The sequence below is a fragment of the Mercenaria mercenaria genome, chromosome 6 (assembly GCF_021730395.1).
Source record: "Mercenaria mercenaria strain notata chromosome 6, MADL_Memer_1, whole genome shotgun sequence".
Lineage (NCBI taxonomy): Eukaryota > Metazoa > Mollusca > Bivalvia > Venerida > Veneridae > Mercenaria > Mercenaria mercenaria.
The window spans coordinates 59390540-59408907 of record NC_069366.1 but is presented as its reverse complement, the minus strand read 5'-3'; the positions used below and the strand labels follow the sequence as shown (position 1 = coordinate 59408907).

The following is an 18368-nucleotide window of genomic DNA, read 5'->3' as shown; positions in this document are numbered from 1 at the left end:
TTCAAGGGCAGTAACTCTGAAAATCCTTACATTTTACTGAGAATCCTATAGTGTACTGCTATAGCCAAGATAAATAAACCTATCCTTTTACTGACTCCTATTCACATTCAACTTCAACAAAATCACATGTCATTCAGTACAATAATAGCTGAAAGTGACAAACCTGCTTCAAAGTCCCATAAAAAAACTCCACTAAAATTTCTATGCGATAATAAGAAAGGACTTTGTCAAAAATTCCAAACAGCTATACTTTTGCTTAAGATTTTGCTGGAAGTTGACACAAATTTTCTAAAGGCTGCTTAAAATTCTACACTATTAAATGTAATAATAACAAAGTCACAGGATGCCTACAGATACACTGGCAGGAAGTAAAGAATGGCAATAACAAAGGCATTGTTTTTAAATTTTAGTGGCTGCCACTCAAGCTGAGAAAAAAGTATCAAACTGTTTTCGAGAATCTGTATTGTAAACATAAAAAATCAAGCCAAAGTCAAGATATTCTAAAAAAAAAAACAACCTTACCTGTCCAGATGCACAGCTTCTGCCTTGATACACTGTCGCTTGCTTAGAAAAACATACATGCTGGCATTACACTGTACAGCAATTGCTATGTGAGAATCCCTATTCAATGGTAACCATGGTGAAGATTGTAGAATATTTCCTCAGTGTCATCACAGTTCCTGCAAGATAGATCAAACAAAAAGAATCATTTGGCCATATACAATAAAAGAATTTAATATTAGTTATATTATCTTATTTCAAAGTCCAACAACAAATACACATATTAACTTTAACCTTTAGCCGGCTGGCAGCAAGTGATAGTGCCTTTGCAGCTAGTGCAGACCAAGATCAGCCTACACATCCTTGCAGGCTCATCAAGGTCTGTACTGTTCACTGTTCAGTCAGTAAATTTTCAGTTAACATCCCTTCGATAAACAAGTGAATGAAGTATTGCCATGCAATACAAAGTCCCCTACTGGAAGGCAACTAATATTCTCTACTGCAGTGTAACATAATGAACTCAGGTATCTGCAGTTATGTATAAACAATATAGTACTATATATTTAATATGTTATAACAAAACACTTGGATTAAAATTTGTATGTATAAAAACCTATTGTTAGGCCTATTATCAAAAAGGTATCTTATAAGTTATCTATAGTAAAAAAAAAACCCAACAACAACAAGAGTGCCAGAATGTCACAATGCACGCCCGTCATAGCAAATTTCTTTACACTACTACCTCTATTTGCAAATGGAATTCTAATTCTATGGTTGTGTAGTAATTCTTTGTTTTTCTGAAACCACAAAAAAAAACTCCTTACCAGGCAAAGCTTTCTTAAAATATACCTAAAGTTGAAAGTAACATTATGTTGTACCACAGAAAAGTCATCTTGGTTTTTCCTTATGGTCAATTATAAAAAAGTTACAATATAAGTTATTATTATATTACAACTAAGGAAAGTTAATCTTAAAAAAAATATATAAAAAAAACCTAAGTCCACATAAAAACCCTTACCTGAGGTAGAGATAGGTCAGAATACACCTCAAAATTTGATGTAACATACATGTTATACTACAGAAAAGTGGTCTCGATTTTTCCCAATGACTAGTAATGAAAAAGTTACAATAAAAGCTATTTATAGTAACAACAAAGGGAAGTAATTCTAAAGAAGGGACCTGTGCATGACACTCTGTCTCATGATGGTGTACAATTGTGCTAAGTTACATCAAAATCCCTCCATGCATGAAGAAGAAATGCTCAGAACAAAGTCATTCTTGAATTTGGCATTTGACCTCTAAATGTGACCTTGACCTTAGACCTTGGGACCTGAAGCTTGTGCACAACAATCCGTCTCATGTTAGTGAACATTTTTTGCCAAGTTACATCAAAATCCCTCCATGAAAAAAGAAGGAATGTTCCAGACAAAGTCATTCTTGTAACTGCTTTGGCCTCTATGTGTGACCTTGATCTTTGACCTAGGGATCAGGTTTTTACGCAAGACACCCCGTCTTATAGTGGTGAACATTTGTGCCAAGTAATATTCAAATCCTGTTTGACATGAAAAAGTTATACAGGACAGGAAACAAGAGCTGTCGGAGGACAACAATGCTCGACTATTTCAACAGCCTTGTCAATTGAATTAATAAGAAAGTCGAAAAAGGGGCATAATTTTGTAAAAATGGGAAAAATGGTTATGGAACCTTCACAGTGCTTAACAGCTCATAAAGTGAACAAGTGCGTGAAGTTTCAATCATTTCCCATAGGTGGATACTGAAATACCAGCTTACATACAAAAACTTAACCAAAAACTGCTAAGTCGAAAAAGGGGCATAATTTTGAAAAAATGCAAAGTAGAGTTATGGGACCTACACAGTGCATGTCAGATCATGACAGTGAACAAGTGTGAGAAGTTTCAATCCATTCCCATTAGTGGGTACTGAGATACCAGCTTACATACAAAACCTTAACCAAGAATTTCTAAGTTGAAAAAGGGGCATAATTTTGTAAAAAAGCAAAATAGAGTTATGGAACCTGTGCAATGTAGGTCAGTTTATCACAGCGAATAAGTGTGTGAAGTTTCAATCCATTCCCACAAGTGGTTACTGAGATACCAGCTTACATACAAAACCTTAACCAAGAATTTCTAAGTCGAAAAAGGGGCATAATTTTGTAAAAAAGCAAAATAGAGTTATGGAACCTTTGCAATGCAGGTCAGTTTATCACAGTGAATAAGAGTGTGAAGTTCTAATCCATTCCCACAAGTGGTTACTGAGATATCAGCTTACATACAAAACCTTAACCAAATCGGGACGCCGAAGCCGATGCAGACGCCGACGCATGGGTGAGTCCAATAGCTCTACTATTCTTTGAATAGTCGAGCTAAAAAGTCCTGCTGACCTTTGAGCCAGGGTCCGGGGATTTCCGCATTGTCTCATCATGGGAAGCATTTGTGCCAAGTGATATTAAAATCCCTTAATGAATGACAGAGTTATGGACCGGACACGAAACAGACCCTGTTCATGCCATGTTAACATCTGACTGCCAAGTGTGACCTTGACCTTTGAGCTAGGGGTCTGAAAGTTGTGCATGACACATCTTATTCTTGCATGTTTCTCTCTGTTTCTCTGGTGTTTCCGGTGATTTTACCCATGCCGGCAAAACCCATCTGGCACCCAACATGCAAGATGACTCGTGCTGTTAATGACAACTAGTGATTCATGCACTGATAATATTATTGTTTATGTAAAAATACGAAAAAAGCAGGTACCTTGTTAGTTTCTCTCCGTTCCTTACAGTATATTTCTTGATTCAAAATACATTAGTTTACCATAAGAACATAACGTTACGCTACAAATGATAAAACTTAAGTGGAACTTTGTTATTGTGCATTACGCAAAACAACATGACGTCTCATTTGCTTACGGACGTTAATTTCCCGCGCTCTACTATAAGAAAGAGTGCTACAAAGAAAATACTTCTACCTGTTATTTGTAAAATACGGTGTGCAAGAAAAATAATCTGCCAGAATAAAATGCTAACATGTAGACAATATGCAAGAAAAACTAGAAAATGCTTTTGTGAAAAAGCGCATGTCTCCCCCAATGCAAAATCCTATAGGCAAGAAGTCAATAGGGGTCAGGAGCGAAAGTCGAAGAGACACTGCATGTCCAGTCATCCCGCTAAATTTCAACACTAGTGGCCTAGTGGTTCTCAAGTCACTGTTCAGGCTCCTGTGACCTTGACCTTTGATCAAGTGACCTCAAAATAAATAGGGGTCATCTACTCTGCATGTCCAATCATCCTATTAAGTTTCAACATTGTAGGTCAAGTGGTTCTCAAGTTATTTCCAAAAAATGATTTTACATGAACAGGCCACTGTGACCTTGACCTTTAATAGACTGACCCCAAAATCAATAGGGGTCATCTACTCTGCATGTTCAATCATCCTATGAAGTTTCAACATTCTGGGTCAAGTGGTTCTCAAGTTATTGATCGGAACTGGTAATCAATGTTCAGGCCTCTGTGACCTTGACCTTTAACGGAGTGACCCCAAAAACAATAGGGGTCATTTACTCTGCATGAACAATCATCCTATGAAGTTTCAACATTCTGGGTCGAGAGGTTCTCAAATTATTGATTGGAAATGGTTTTCCATGTTCAGGCCCCTGTGGCCTTGACCTTTAACAAAGTGACCCTAAAATCGTTAGGGGTCATCTACTCTGCATGACCAATCATCCTATGAAGTTTCAACATTCTGGGTCAAGTGGTTCTCAAGTTACTGACCGGAAATGGTTTTCAATGTTCAGGCCCCTGTGACCTTGACCTTTCACAGTGACCCCAAAATCGTTAGGGGTCATCTACTCTGCATGACCAATCATCCTATGAAGTTTCAACATTCTTGGTCAAGTGGTTCTCAAGTTACTGACAGAAAATGGTTTTCAATGTTCAGGCCCCTGTGACCTTGACCTTTAATGGAGTGACCCCAAAATCGATAGGGTCATCTACTTTGCATGCACAATCATCCTATGAAGTTTCAACATTCTGGGTAAAGTGGTTCTCTAGTTATTGATCGGAAATGGTTTTCCATGTTCAGGCCCCTGTGACCTTGACCTTTGATGGAGTGACCCCAAAGTCAATAGGGGTCATCTACTCTTCATGACCAATCATCCTATGAAGTTTCAACATTCTGGGTCAAGTGGTTCTCTAGTTATTGATCGGAAATGGTTTTCAATGTTCAGGCCCCTGTGACCTTGACCTTTGACGGAGTGACCCAAAAAACAATAGGGGTCATTTACTCTTCATGACCAATCATCCTATGAAGTTTCAACATTCTGTGTCAAGTGGTTCTCTAGTTATTGATCGGAAATGGTTTTCAATGTTCAGGCCCCTGTGACCTTGACCTTTGACGGAGTGACCCCAAAATCAATAGGGGTCATCTACTCTTCATGACCAATCATCCTATGAAGTTTCAACATTCTGGGTCAAGTGGTTCTGTAGTTATTGATCGGAAATGGTTTTCAATGTTCAGGCCCCTGTGACCTTGACCTTTGACGGAGTGACCCCAAAATCAATAGGGGTCGTCTACTCTTCATGACCAATCATCCTATGAAGTTTCAACATTCTGGGTCAAGTTGTTCTCTAGTTATTGATCGGAAATGGTTTTCAATGTTCAGGCCCCTGTGACCTTGACCTTTGACGGAGTGACCCCAAAAACAATAGGGGTCGTCTACTCCAGCAGCCCTACAACCCTATGAAGTTTGAAGGTTCTAGGTCAAATGGTTCTCCAGTTATTCCTCGGAAATGAAGTGTGACGTACGGACGGACGGACGGACAGGGCAAAAACAATATGTCTCCTGGGGGAGACATAAATATCAGTCATGTGAATACGAATCGGATGGAAATATCCGTCCCTCGGCCACCTGCACATATGTGATAATTCGGCAAGTCTCATTACCACCCAATACACAGGTGCCCTCGGGACGGGTATTTCTATCCGATTTGTAAACACATGACAGATATTATTATTATGAGGTATATTAGTGCCAAATAATATTAAAATCCCTTCATTGATGGCAGATTTATGGACTGGACAGGAAAAAAGCCCTGTTGACCTTCAACTGTGACCTTGACCTTTAAGCTAATGGTCCGGGGTATGCGCATAACAGGTTGTCTCATCATGAGGAACATTGTGGCAAGTGATATTAAAATCCCTTCATGGATGACAGTGTTATGGACTGGACATGAAAGTGCGGATGGACGGAATGACGGATGGAAAAGCACATTCCTATAGTCCCTGAAACTGGTTTTCAACTAGTAGGGGACTAATAAATGGTATTGCCCAAATTGAATGATGGACAAAACCGTTTTAGAAAACTGTTGAATACAGTAAATTTAAAGAAGATATACTTACCAGTACTAACTGAAGATACTGAAGATCCATGCAGTAGTGGTTTAGTAGAGTGAAGGCAGAAGACATACACAGAACTTCGCACCATTTCACATCACCTTGGGAACAAAGTGTCTTGATCTCTACACAAGGAACATCATCATTTCAGTTTCCATGCATGGAAATAATGAAAGTATCTGCTCTCAAGCCTGAAATTAAATAAGCCGAAACAGGGGAAAAAATGCAAAATTATTTTATGTTAAGTTTGCTTAATTAAGGAAAGAATTCAATATTGCAGAAGTGAGCTACATTAAAACAATTCCGACAGACTGGCCAGTCCTGACAGAGGATGGCAAACATGCATAGAAATCTGAAAGAGAGAAAATCCTGCCCGGTACTTGCAGGCCTTGAACCTGAAAAAAATACAAAACCTGCCCAATGTATGTTCCGTCCAAGTAAAACATGCATTAGAAGAAATAGGCAGGGTATTGACCTGAAATGAATAAGAAATCCTTGCAATCCCTGATTTCCATCTCACTCAACAAAGGAACAACTATCATCTAGCAACCCACCGGCAAGGATTGCAGATCAGTCACCCCCACACGCTTGTATCTTGCGGACATATAGGCACCGGGTCCCCGATAGTCACGATAGCAGTCTTGATCAACAGTTAAGGAATCTGCAAGGCCTTGAAACCTGAAAGAAATATTCTGCTGCTTCTGTATCCTCTGCAGTCTTAGGCAGACCTTGGACCTGGAAAAGATGAAATCCTGCCCACCTCATAAAGGTTGTCCTAGGCAGGTCTTGACGCTGAAAGAAAATCCTGCGGACTGTATTTATGGACGGGACATACAGTCAATTGTCATTGGCAGGCTTTGTACCTGAAAGAAATTAAAATCCTCACAATCCCTGATTCCCATCTCTCAAAACACAGGAATAACTTTCATCTAAACACTGCCGGCACAGAATTGTAGAAAAGAAGTTACTCCGACGTAAAAATCTTGCGGACATACAGGCACTGGATTGTCCTCGATGGCGTGTCTTGATCAATAGTAAAGGGATCTGTCAGGCCTTGGCTGCTGTAACAGAATGCAACTCTGCCAATCTTTTGAAGCAGCATCTCCTCAGCGGTCTGGAAGATTGGCAGAAATATAAAACAAAAGGAAATAAGCTCACTCCTACCATCTTAAAAAGTAAAAAAAAAAAGTCCATACCCTATCAAACCATAACTAATGAAACATCAAGTTTAAAATTATTCAAACTGAAACTTACAACAAAATTGCTTTAAACTTCTGATTAATTTACAAAACCTAAGTGGGTCACGATAGTGCTAGATTGCCTGACCATGGATGCATGCTTCACATCTAAAAGGTAATATAACTAGAGTGTAACCAAGGTTTTTTCTGTGGTCTATTTTTTGACCTCAAATGGTTTAGTTTCCAACTGAACCTTCCACTTTACATAATACCTGGTGACTTTAAACACAAGATGACCAAGTTGAACATAAATTTAATTCAATTCCAAAAATAACCCAAGTTTCTATTTTGACCTTTAGACTGTTAGAAAATATCTCTTCTATTGCATTTACATGGGATTTCTCTCCAATACCATTTTTTAAGTATTTTTTTTTTTTTTACCCAAGATATTCAAGCATGTATATTGACTTCATTTCTGACAGGCTTTTTGAAAAATAGGTAGATGGTGCTAACATTGATTTTTTAAGATTGACCTAGTACATGTATATAGCTGGTGACAAAGTAAATACACTGTACTCTGTATCTGCTTCTTTAAAAAAATAATTTGATTTGGTTTCCTATTAATAGTACAGGAAAACAACATGAAATTACACTATTAAGACATTACTCAAGAGCCAATGACTCATGGGTTATTGAATCAATCTTGCCAATTATTGTCTTGCAACAATTTGTGTTCAAGGTCTATAATTCTGGTTTTATAAAAATGATCTTGCCAAAAATCTTATCACAAACATTCTAGGATATGTAATATGTAACCGTGGTGAGTTTTTGAATAATCTTGTCAACTACTGAACTTGAACAAAATACTTAATATTATCTAATTACTAATATCTTTAGTTAAAATTTTAATTGGCTTTACAAAAAGTTGCCCATAGGATTAAATGTTGAAAAAAGTTAAGATCAACTCTTGCATCCATTCATCTCATTCACCTTGCCACTTAACTTTCCATATTATATCAACTTTAGACTTTGTCAATTTACCTTAAAAAGTTATTCCTCAAACAGACATTGCAAATCCCAATGAATTTAAACTAGAAATGTGTCCATGGGACACAGATGCCCCCACTACATGACATTAAAATGACAATTTTTTCCCAGGTCAGGGGCCAGAACTCCTACAATACTGAATGAATCCGGATGCGAAACCCCAGGTGCACAACTGCACATGCTGACCAACATTCCTGTAAACTTTGGTGACTCTAGGTCAAATACTTTTGGAGCTACGCACGACACAACATTAAAATGACCCATTTTTAACTAAGTCAGTGGCTATAACTCCTACACGACTGAATGAATCCGGACGCGAAACCCCAGGTGCACAACTGCATATGCTGACCAACATTCCTGTAAACTTTGGTGATTCTAGGTCAAATACATTTGGAGCTATGCGCGACACAACATTAAAATGACCAATTTTTTACTAAGTCAGGGGCCATAACTCCTACAAGACTGGATGAATCCGGACGCGAAACCCCAGGTGCACAACTACACATGCTGACCAACATTCCTGTAAAGTTTTGTGACTCTAGGTCATATACTTTTGGAGCTAGGCGCGACACAACATTAAAATGACCAATTTTTACAAAGTCAGGGGCCATAACTTCTACATGACTGAATGAATCCGGACGCGAAACCCCAGGTGCGCAACTACACATGCTGATCAACATTCCTGTAAAGTTTTGTGACTCTACGTCAAATACTTTCAGAGCTACGCACGACACAACATTAAAATGACCAATTTTTTACTAAGTCAGGGGCCATAACTCCTACATGTTTGGATGAATTCTGACGCGAAACCCCAGGTGCACAACTACACATGCTGACAAACATTCCTTTAAACTTTGGTGACTCTAGGTCATATACTTTTGGAGCTAGGCGCGACACAACATTAAAATGACCAATTTTTACAAAGTCAGGGGCCATAACTTCTACAAGACTGAATGAATCCGGACGCTAAACCCCAGGTGCACAACTACACATGCTGACCAACATTCCTGTAAAGTTTTGTGACTCTACGTCAAATACTTTCAGAGCTACGCATGCCACAACATTTTTGGACGGATGGAAGGACGGATGGACAAGAGCAAATCTATATGCCCCCCCCCAAAGTGGTGGGGGCATAAAAACATAATTCATTTCAGTAAATTTGATTCATAAAGGAAACTATTATCAATTAATGCCTTGATACAGCAACTTTCTATCTTATTAATTTTTTTCTTGGCCTGGTAACCCTCCCCCCCCCCCCCCCCACCCCACCCCAGTAACCTAGTCAGTATCAATGAACCCTGTTTAAATGAAATGCACCATTAACCAAAATGAATCAACAGAAGTTCATGCCTTGCTTGCTTTTAAACATCAGCCATTGAGAATATAGACTAGCTCCTAGACTATGATATATCTTTTTTTGCAATTTTTTTATTGAATGTAGTGAACCGAGCCTTTCTATATCCTATGTCCAATATCAAGTCCTGTGTGAAAATCGCTAAAATAGACTGGCTTTTGTCTCTATAAAATTGAATTTGTCAAAAAAGGGAAAATATAGAAATATAGTTATTATAAGTCTAGTGGCTAGTCTATTGAGAATAGTACAAATACTAAGAAATAGCAACCAACACTTCACTTAAGTGAACCTTGTCAAACAATGCCATAGATACCAAAAGTGTAGGTCACAATATATACCCTTCAAATTAATTGATATTTTCTATAATACTCCTCTTAATAGATTTAAATTTTGCAATTTGATTTATTCAAGGGCAATTACTCTTGAAAACTGGTCCTGACTAGCAAATTATCAGAAATGACCTAGAAATATCCGGTATGCACGAGATCAAAGAACAACAGATGTCCCAAAGACATTAATGCTCTACTATTTGAATCAGGAATATTACCCTAATTTTTAAAATACCTACAGAGTTGAATGCAAAACTTTAACCAGGATTTACCTAGTCCAAAAAGGGGGAGGGGGCATAATTTGGCAATTTGGCTAAAATGAATGTCAGAGTTATGGAATTTGATGCTATCATCTATTTTTATAACCCTATGATATAATCACTGTAAAGTTTCATTATTAAAGTAACTGAAAAAAATGCTTTCATACAAGTTTTAGAAAACAACCATTATGATGCAGGTTTTAAAGGCTTCAAGTTTTGCTTTCTTTCATTTACTAAAAAAGATCCTATCAAACATGGAAAAATCATACAAGCTTAATTGTTTTGAATTACTTTCTGTGGTAGGTTTAAATTGTAAGTGTTACTTTAATATTAACTTGATAGGTCCCATATTTCCATAATGATCAACTTATAATCTTCTAGTTTAAACAATTATACAATCAGAAGATGCTAAATACTGAAAGACTGAAAGACTTTGGTCAAGAGCAACAGGTAGAAGACTGGAAGCTATACAGCCTGTAAAAAGAAAAGAAAGCTAGCTTGCTGTATACAACAATACAAGGTAGCAGCTTTTGGCTGGCCTGATGAGATGAAAATAATATCAGCCTGGTAGCACACAGGACAGAGTTATGGTTAGATATATATAAATATACATAGACCATAATGTAATATACTACCATAATAAGACCCTAAGTAGGATAGATGAGCCTTATAGGAATATATAAGGGTAACTATAAAGAAGCAAAGAATGGTAAATGCTCCATATGAAGAAAACATGGGCGATGGCTGGCAGTAATGCATGCATCTCTCTCGGTAGCCAGCTTCACTAGCTTGGTGGATGAATATTACAACCTGGCACAAATGTGAGAGCTACGATGGATTATAAATAGGGTCCTAATGTAGTTACAAGGAAGAAATATATACATATTAGCATCATGGGGACACTATGGATAGCCAGCTAGAGTTATGTGGATAATAGTTCTGGATATTACATGTAGCTTGAAGACATTACGGCACCCTAGTAGCATCATGGGGGAACACCATGGATACGTAGCTAGTTTGGAGGTATCATAGTTGAAAAAAAGATAGGAAAGAGTTAGATGGAAAGTTAGCTAAATGCAGAACAAGCACAGCGGACAAGCTGCACTGATAGAAAAGAACTGAGCAGGAAAAGAAAATGACTTATCTTTCAGTCTTTAATGCAGGTACAAAAATAGTACAATCAATAATTCATGTGATCAATAGATATTTCACTCAAATTCAACAAAATATATGAAAAAATACTTACAGTAACCAGTGCTTAGCTTGCTAAGGGGCAATGAGAGGTATAGCAATTTTCATAACCTCTCAAAATTACTCATTCATACCAAGATACTAGTAAGAAAACCTGCCTATTTCACCTTTGATCTCACTATATGACCTTGATACTGAACCAACATGACTGAAAGATGTATCTTGCAGGCCATTTTACTTTGGTAAACCATGTGACAACTTCTTGAAAATTTTTCAAATAGAATAAATAAAGCAAATAAAAAAAAAAGAAAAAACAACACACATAACAAAATGGTGCCTATGTGGCCTTTGATATCACCATAACACATGTAGTGACCTTGACCTTGAATTGATAGGACTTAAAAAACATTACCCAATCATTATGACAAAAGTTTATGAGCAAAGCCAATCCTGTCATACTTTTATTTTTAGCTCTAAATTTACAAGGAAAAATTAGTGAAATGTTGGTCTCTATTTCATAGTACAAACTGAACCACACTGATGAATATTGCTGAAGTAAGCAGACTAAGATGTAACATTGAGGGAAGTGAAGACCTGAACATTTGCTTTGCTTATGTCAGTGCTGGACTCGGCTATAATTTTGCTCAATGCATTTTCAGTTTTCAAAAGATATTAGAATGATTTTTTAATTTTTCATAGATTATTCAAACACTTTCACTGCAAAGACAGAAATGTCTCTATCAAAACCTGTTCTATATGAGAAAATCCTTCCGTTTATTATGACAGGTAATCTGCCTTACAAATATATGCTCTGAATTTCTATAATTATATGCTTTGAATTTCATAAAAATAAAAATCATGAAAGAAAGATGTAAATGTATCAATTTATTTTATTTATCTGTTAAATTATCAAAAAGTAGTTCTAAAGAAAAGTCTACATGACATACAAATTCGAGAATTACGCAGTGTCTGTGAAATAAATACCATTCAAAATACAGTAAGTTCTTAAAGTAAGCTTTAACAAAAATATGCCTTTTCCCCTTAAAACTGTATACATCCTAAAATTTTAGCTATAATTACTTCCTGAATATCTAATAACAAACAAGTAAAAGGTAGATAGGACAGAGTTTTTTCTAACTTGTATGAAAACTATCTTGAATAAATATAGGATACATTTGTATGTGGTAAATAGGGTTGGCAGGCCAATGGTTAACAGACCATCTCTAAATCCTGAAATACAGTAGTTCAATATTAGTCAGTAGCCAGTATTTCTTAACCCAGTCCTATGATATTCCAAACAGCTAAGCTTCACATCAAAATTGTTTGACACTTTATCTGTTCTGACATTAATCCATACTAAGCAAGCTATTATAACCAGCTGCAAACATTTTTGAAAGATGATCAATACCATAAGAATGTTTGACTCAATTCAGGAGAAATGTTGACTTTTTTAAATTGTGTTTATCAGCTGAAAAATGACCTGTAATACAGTTCACATCTTGACCTAGAAAAGAATGGTGTCTTTAAATGCAGTTACATGAACCAGTATTTAATACTCTGATACCACTAGAGCCCTTTCATGTTATATGAAGAATCCAGTCGATTTTAAATGATATGCTTGTAACTTGTAGCCAACACTTCGGTTTACGCATAGATCTTTAACCAGTACCTCTCTGCCAGTTTATCTTGGGTAATTATTGACCAGAAACTGTTTTCTACTCTTAGTACCAGTGACCTGACTCCAGTAGCCTTTAATACAAACTGTATAAGCTTATAAACTTGCTATACACTAAGTTTGGTGACAATATGCTGTTTAAATAACGGTGACCTTGACTTCATTTGGCATGGAGACCCCCAGTCTTAAGCCTTTTCTCTTCAAAAGCTTTCTATCAAGTTTCATTGCAATATCTAATCCATAATTTCAAACTTGCTACACACCATGTTTGGTGACAACTAAATTATTGCCTGAAACCCCATTTGATGCAGTTAACCTAGCCCCACTGTTTTAACTAATTCAATTACCACAACTGGCAGAAAACTGTATACAGTGATCCCAACTGCTTCAATACAATCCCAAGCTAGGGCTAAACATAGGTTTAGTGAATAAATATCAATTTTAACTACAACCCAGATTGACCATGCTTGTCAGCCCAAACTTGGTAACCAGGATTTTCAAAATTGGACCATGTGAAAATGATTCCTTGAAATCCCTTGAAATCTTAAAAGTTATTTCTGAATGAACAATCTGGAGGAAAAGTGCCATTGTCTGTGACCTAATCTTTGAGGGACATAATTGACTCTCAACATAGCTTCTCATTATGCTTAACTTTTGATAAAAGTTTCATTGGAATCCATTGAATAGTTTAAAAGGTTGAAATATAGCTGAGACACAAAAATAAGTATTACAGTCCTTTTAATGTGTAATAATGGTGACCTTGACATTTGATGTACTGACCTCAGACTGACTGTTTTCCATAACATAACATCATGCTGAACATTTCATTTAAATTACACTAGATGTTTTGGAGATACTAACAGTGTGATTATATGAGAACATGAAAACAGTCAAAATTTGATGGTACATTATACTAAATTTGACTTGGAACTTTATGAGGAAGTGGCAAGCATAGTGCAAGGTGCATGCTGGGATGCTGAACAATGCAGGAGAACAGTGCAATGGAAGGATGCAAAGGGTAGAAGGAACATAAAGTCCCAAGTCAATATTGTAGTATAATGAACTTAGAAAATTGTGAAACTATAAAAAGATAATGTAACAGCAGACGTACATTATGCAAAAAGCCTGCCTCCAATTTTACTAAGTTGTTGAATTTTTTACAAAATATTATTTTTATTTAAGCTAAACAGAATAAAAGCAATATAATTAGGTTTAAATGTGCTATAAAGTGTAACCAATTCCCAAAATCTAATTATTTAGATTTAATACAGAAAGATTAATGTCAAAACGGGATACTGGTTGCAGAGAGCCAATCAATCTTCAAATTATGACAATGGCTTTTTTGGAACCCCAAAATCTGTTCCCAGTTAAGACAATGTTGTTCAAAGGAAATTAACTTGTTCAGAGCCCTACCAGGCAAGTAAATGATTTCAGTAGTGATATTGGTTGGCTCCAAGCCTGACATACTTTTCCCAATAAATTTAGCAAATACAATGTATAGTGTAAACCAACTTGACTATTGAGAGGACATTGATTAAGACCTGACATGGTTTTCCCAATTAACGTTTAAAGCATACTGGTTCAAATCTATTGTAAACCAAATTGTCTAATGAGAGAATAGTGGTTGAGACCCGACATGGTTTTCCCAATTAACTTTTAGAGGATACTGGTTCAAATTTATTGTAAATCAATTTGACTATTGAGAGCATACTGGTTTAGATCTGATCAGTTTTCCCAATTAACTTTTAGAGGATACTTGTTCAAATATAGTGTAAACCATCCTGAATTTTGAGAGGACATTGGGTAAGACCTGACATGGTTTTCCCAAATTAACTTTTAAAGTATACTGGTTCACATCTATTGTAAACCAAGTTGACAGACAAAAGAGTGGCTGAGACATGACATGGTTTTCTCAATTAACTTTTAGAGGATACTGATTCAAATCTATTGTAAACCAAGTTGAATACTGAGAGAGTACTTGTTTAGACCTGATGGGGTTTTCCAAATTAAGTTTTGGAGGATACTAGTTCAGATCTAGTGCAAATCAAAATAACATCTAAATCTATTAAGATATTTGTTCATAACATTCAAAATGTTTTTCCATTAATTTCAGAGTACACTGGTTCAGATCTATTGCAAATCAAGACAACGACTATTGACAGTACACTGGTTTAAAGCACTGATATGTTTTCCCCAATTAATTTATTGTGAGGATACTGGTTAATTTCTCTGGCAAATTAAAATTTTGCAATTTGCTTTCCAGATAACCCATTTCATAGTTTTCGAATGACCTGACCCAAACAAATCAAAACTTATTTACCAACAAACTTCAGCATATAATCAGCATATACATGTGCTGTGTAAAAATAATTGAGTTATGGCCCTTTTAATAGTTACCACATCCAAATGTATCAATATTAATAGTAAACCAAACCGTTTCATGTATTAAATTTCTTGACAATCTTCAAAATATATCACCTACATAAACTACTACCTGCACATTGAAATATTAAAACAGCAAAACCATACAAATCAATGATTTCACCTTTTGTATGTGACAAATAGAATGATGGTCCATAGTGCAAAGACCTTGAACCATAACTGAATTTTAGGATATTTATAGGTTATTAGCTTTGTATCGGGAAATATGCAAGACTTCTTAGCGGAAATATTGCATGACTTTAGGAGCGCAATATTCCTCCGCTGAAGAACGAGTGCATATTTCCCGATGCGAAGATAATAACCTTTTTATTACATACAGAGCTACACGTATAAATATAATGTAAATATCGCAAATTTGTTCAATAGCCTGAATAGGATTGACAATACTGCACTAAATAGATAAAAAATAGTACAAGAACAGACACTGAATTACGTCACGTACCCGATATGAAATTCAGGCGTCAGTATATGGAAAAATATTGCCGTTTCCGGTACCAGTGTAACTTAAAGGGAAATAGAAACGTGTATGTAATAAGTACAGTTTCATCTTCCCTTCGTGTGATGGCAATTTTAATGTACTAAACAGAACTCAAATTACACTGAATACATTGATAGATGGCAATGAGAGGAAATGCAATATGCAAGAACCATAACTCTGAATTGATTATTTACAAGTTTATCTTCTCTTATATTTTTTACGATTTCTCATTGTGAATTCATACGATTATTTGATATAGGTACTGGTATCTAGGATGAAACTAGAATTTTCAAGCCAAAAGGGCACAATATTTATTTGTTGAGACAAAAATATATTTTATTTAACCAATTTTAAAAAAGACTTCTCCTTGCATGTCAAAGTTACAGCTCAGAAAAGATCTAACATTACCTTTGACCTCTTTATTAATGAAACCTTGACCTTTGAGATAGAAACCTGCATCTTACTCCAAACACTGTTTCACTGTGGCAAACAGTTATGGCCCTGACAAGACCTTACATGAACTTTAACCCCTATATGTGACCTTAACCTTCAAGAAATAATATGAAGACTGATCCATGCATGTCAATGTTGCAGCTTGGACAATAACCTTTGAATTAGGAGCCTGCTGCTTGTGCTCTATAGGCAAATAAATCTGTCAAATATAAAGAACTACTGCTTATGCATGACAAAGCTATCACCCACATGAAATTAGATAGAAATAAGACCTAGCAAATAACCATGGATTTAACAGAAACAGGTTCAACCATAACACAACATGACCACTGCGCTTTATCAGAAAAAAATTACTTATCACCAAATCCCTCTGAAGAAAATCTAGAAAAAAACAACAAATACAAGTCAAAACAAAGCAAAACTCTATTTAAACATCCTTTTTTGAATTATTTTACCTTCTTTCCTTGTTTTGTGTTCTTGTTATTTTGGTCCTTTACCAACAGTCTGTTGAATGAACACGCACTCTCAACAAGCGTCACATTATTACCATTGGTTAGCTGTAGAATAAAGGTATACAGTAGTAAGTAAATTTACAATATGTTCTATACAAAATTAGCAATGTAACAGTCATTAATTCATAAAATATTGGTGCAAGAGTTATGCACCTTGTGCGATATGGTGTGGGTAATGTTGTGGAACAACACTTCAAGTTTTAATAAAATCCATTTAGTAATAACTATAATATAGTGAAAATGCATCAAAATTAACATTAATTCAAAGTAAAAGGGGACAATTCATTAACAAGAGCTGTTGAAGGACAGCAATGCTCCACTATTCAACAGCCTTGTCAACTGAATGAATACAAAAGTCAACAAGAGCTATCCATAAGACTGAAACAACTTTTCTCAGTGTTTGACTCTGAATTAGAGCTTTGCCAGTAAAAAAAAATAAAAACAAGAGCTGTCTCCGTAGGATGACACATGCCCCCGATGGCACTTTGAATGAATAGTTATGGCCGATGTTAGAGTTTAGGACCTTTGACCTAAGGAGCTGGGTCTTGCGCGCGACACATCGTCTTACTGTGTCACACATTCATGCATAGTTATTTTAAAATCCATGCATGAATGACAAAGATATGGACCGGACACGCCCATCAATGCACTATCATGAAAAATGATCTTTAGCGTCTAAGTGTGATCTTGACCTTTGAGCTACGGACCTGGGTCTTGCGTGTGACACGTCGTCTTACTGTGGTACACATTCATGCCAAGTTATTTGAAAATCCATCCATCGATTACAAAGATATGGACCGGACACGCCCATCAATGCACTATCCTTTAACGTCTAAGTGTGACCTTGACCTTTGAGCTACGGACCTGGGTCTTGCGCACTGCACATCGTCTTACTGTGGTACACATTCATGCCAAGTTATTTGAAAATCCATCCATCGATGACAAAGATATGGACCGGACACGCCCATCAATGCACTATCCTTTAACGTCTAAGTGTGACCTTGACCTTTGAGCTACGGACCTGGGTCTTGCGCACTGCACGTCATCTTACTGTGGTACATATACATGCCAAGTTATTTGAAAATCCATCCATCGATGACAAAGATATGGACCGGACACGAAAATTGCGGACAGACTGACAGACGGTTCAAAAACTATATGCCTCCCTTTGGGGGCATAAAAATTCCAAGTTAAAACAGGTGAATGAAGTATTGCCATGCAATACAAAATCCCCTACTGGAAGGCACATAATTTTCTCTACTGCAGTATAACATAATGAACTGATATCTGTCAATGATGTATAAACAATATTGTACAACATATACAATATGTTATAACAACACACTTGGATTAAAATGTGCATATATAAAGACCCACAGTTGTTTTCATATTGAATTTTTTTCGCTGATTATATAAATGTTATCATGTAAGTTATTTATAGTAGCAACAAAGGGAAATTAATCTTAAAAAAAAAAAAAAAAAAAAAAAAAAAAAAAAATCTATACAATTTAAGTCCACAAGAAACTCTTTACCAGGTAGA

The 18368-nt window shown here is 36.2% G+C and overlaps 1 long non-coding RNA gene across 1 annotated transcript in view; it reads right to left on the bottom strand.

Annotated features, from left to right (window-relative positions):
- Positions 1-516: 516 nt before the first annotated feature.
- Positions 517-18368, bottom strand: part of LOC123560175 (uncharacterized) — a 30102-nt gene continuing 12250 nt past the window's right edge. Inside the window, exons 3-5 of the long non-coding RNA XR_008371379.1 lie at positions 16772-16873; positions 5916-6100; positions 517-680 (exon numbers count right to left, since the gene is read on the bottom strand). This is a non-coding gene — a long non-coding RNA (uncharacterized LOC123560175). The remainder of the gene's footprint in view (positions 681-5915; positions 6101-16771; positions 16874-18368) is intronic.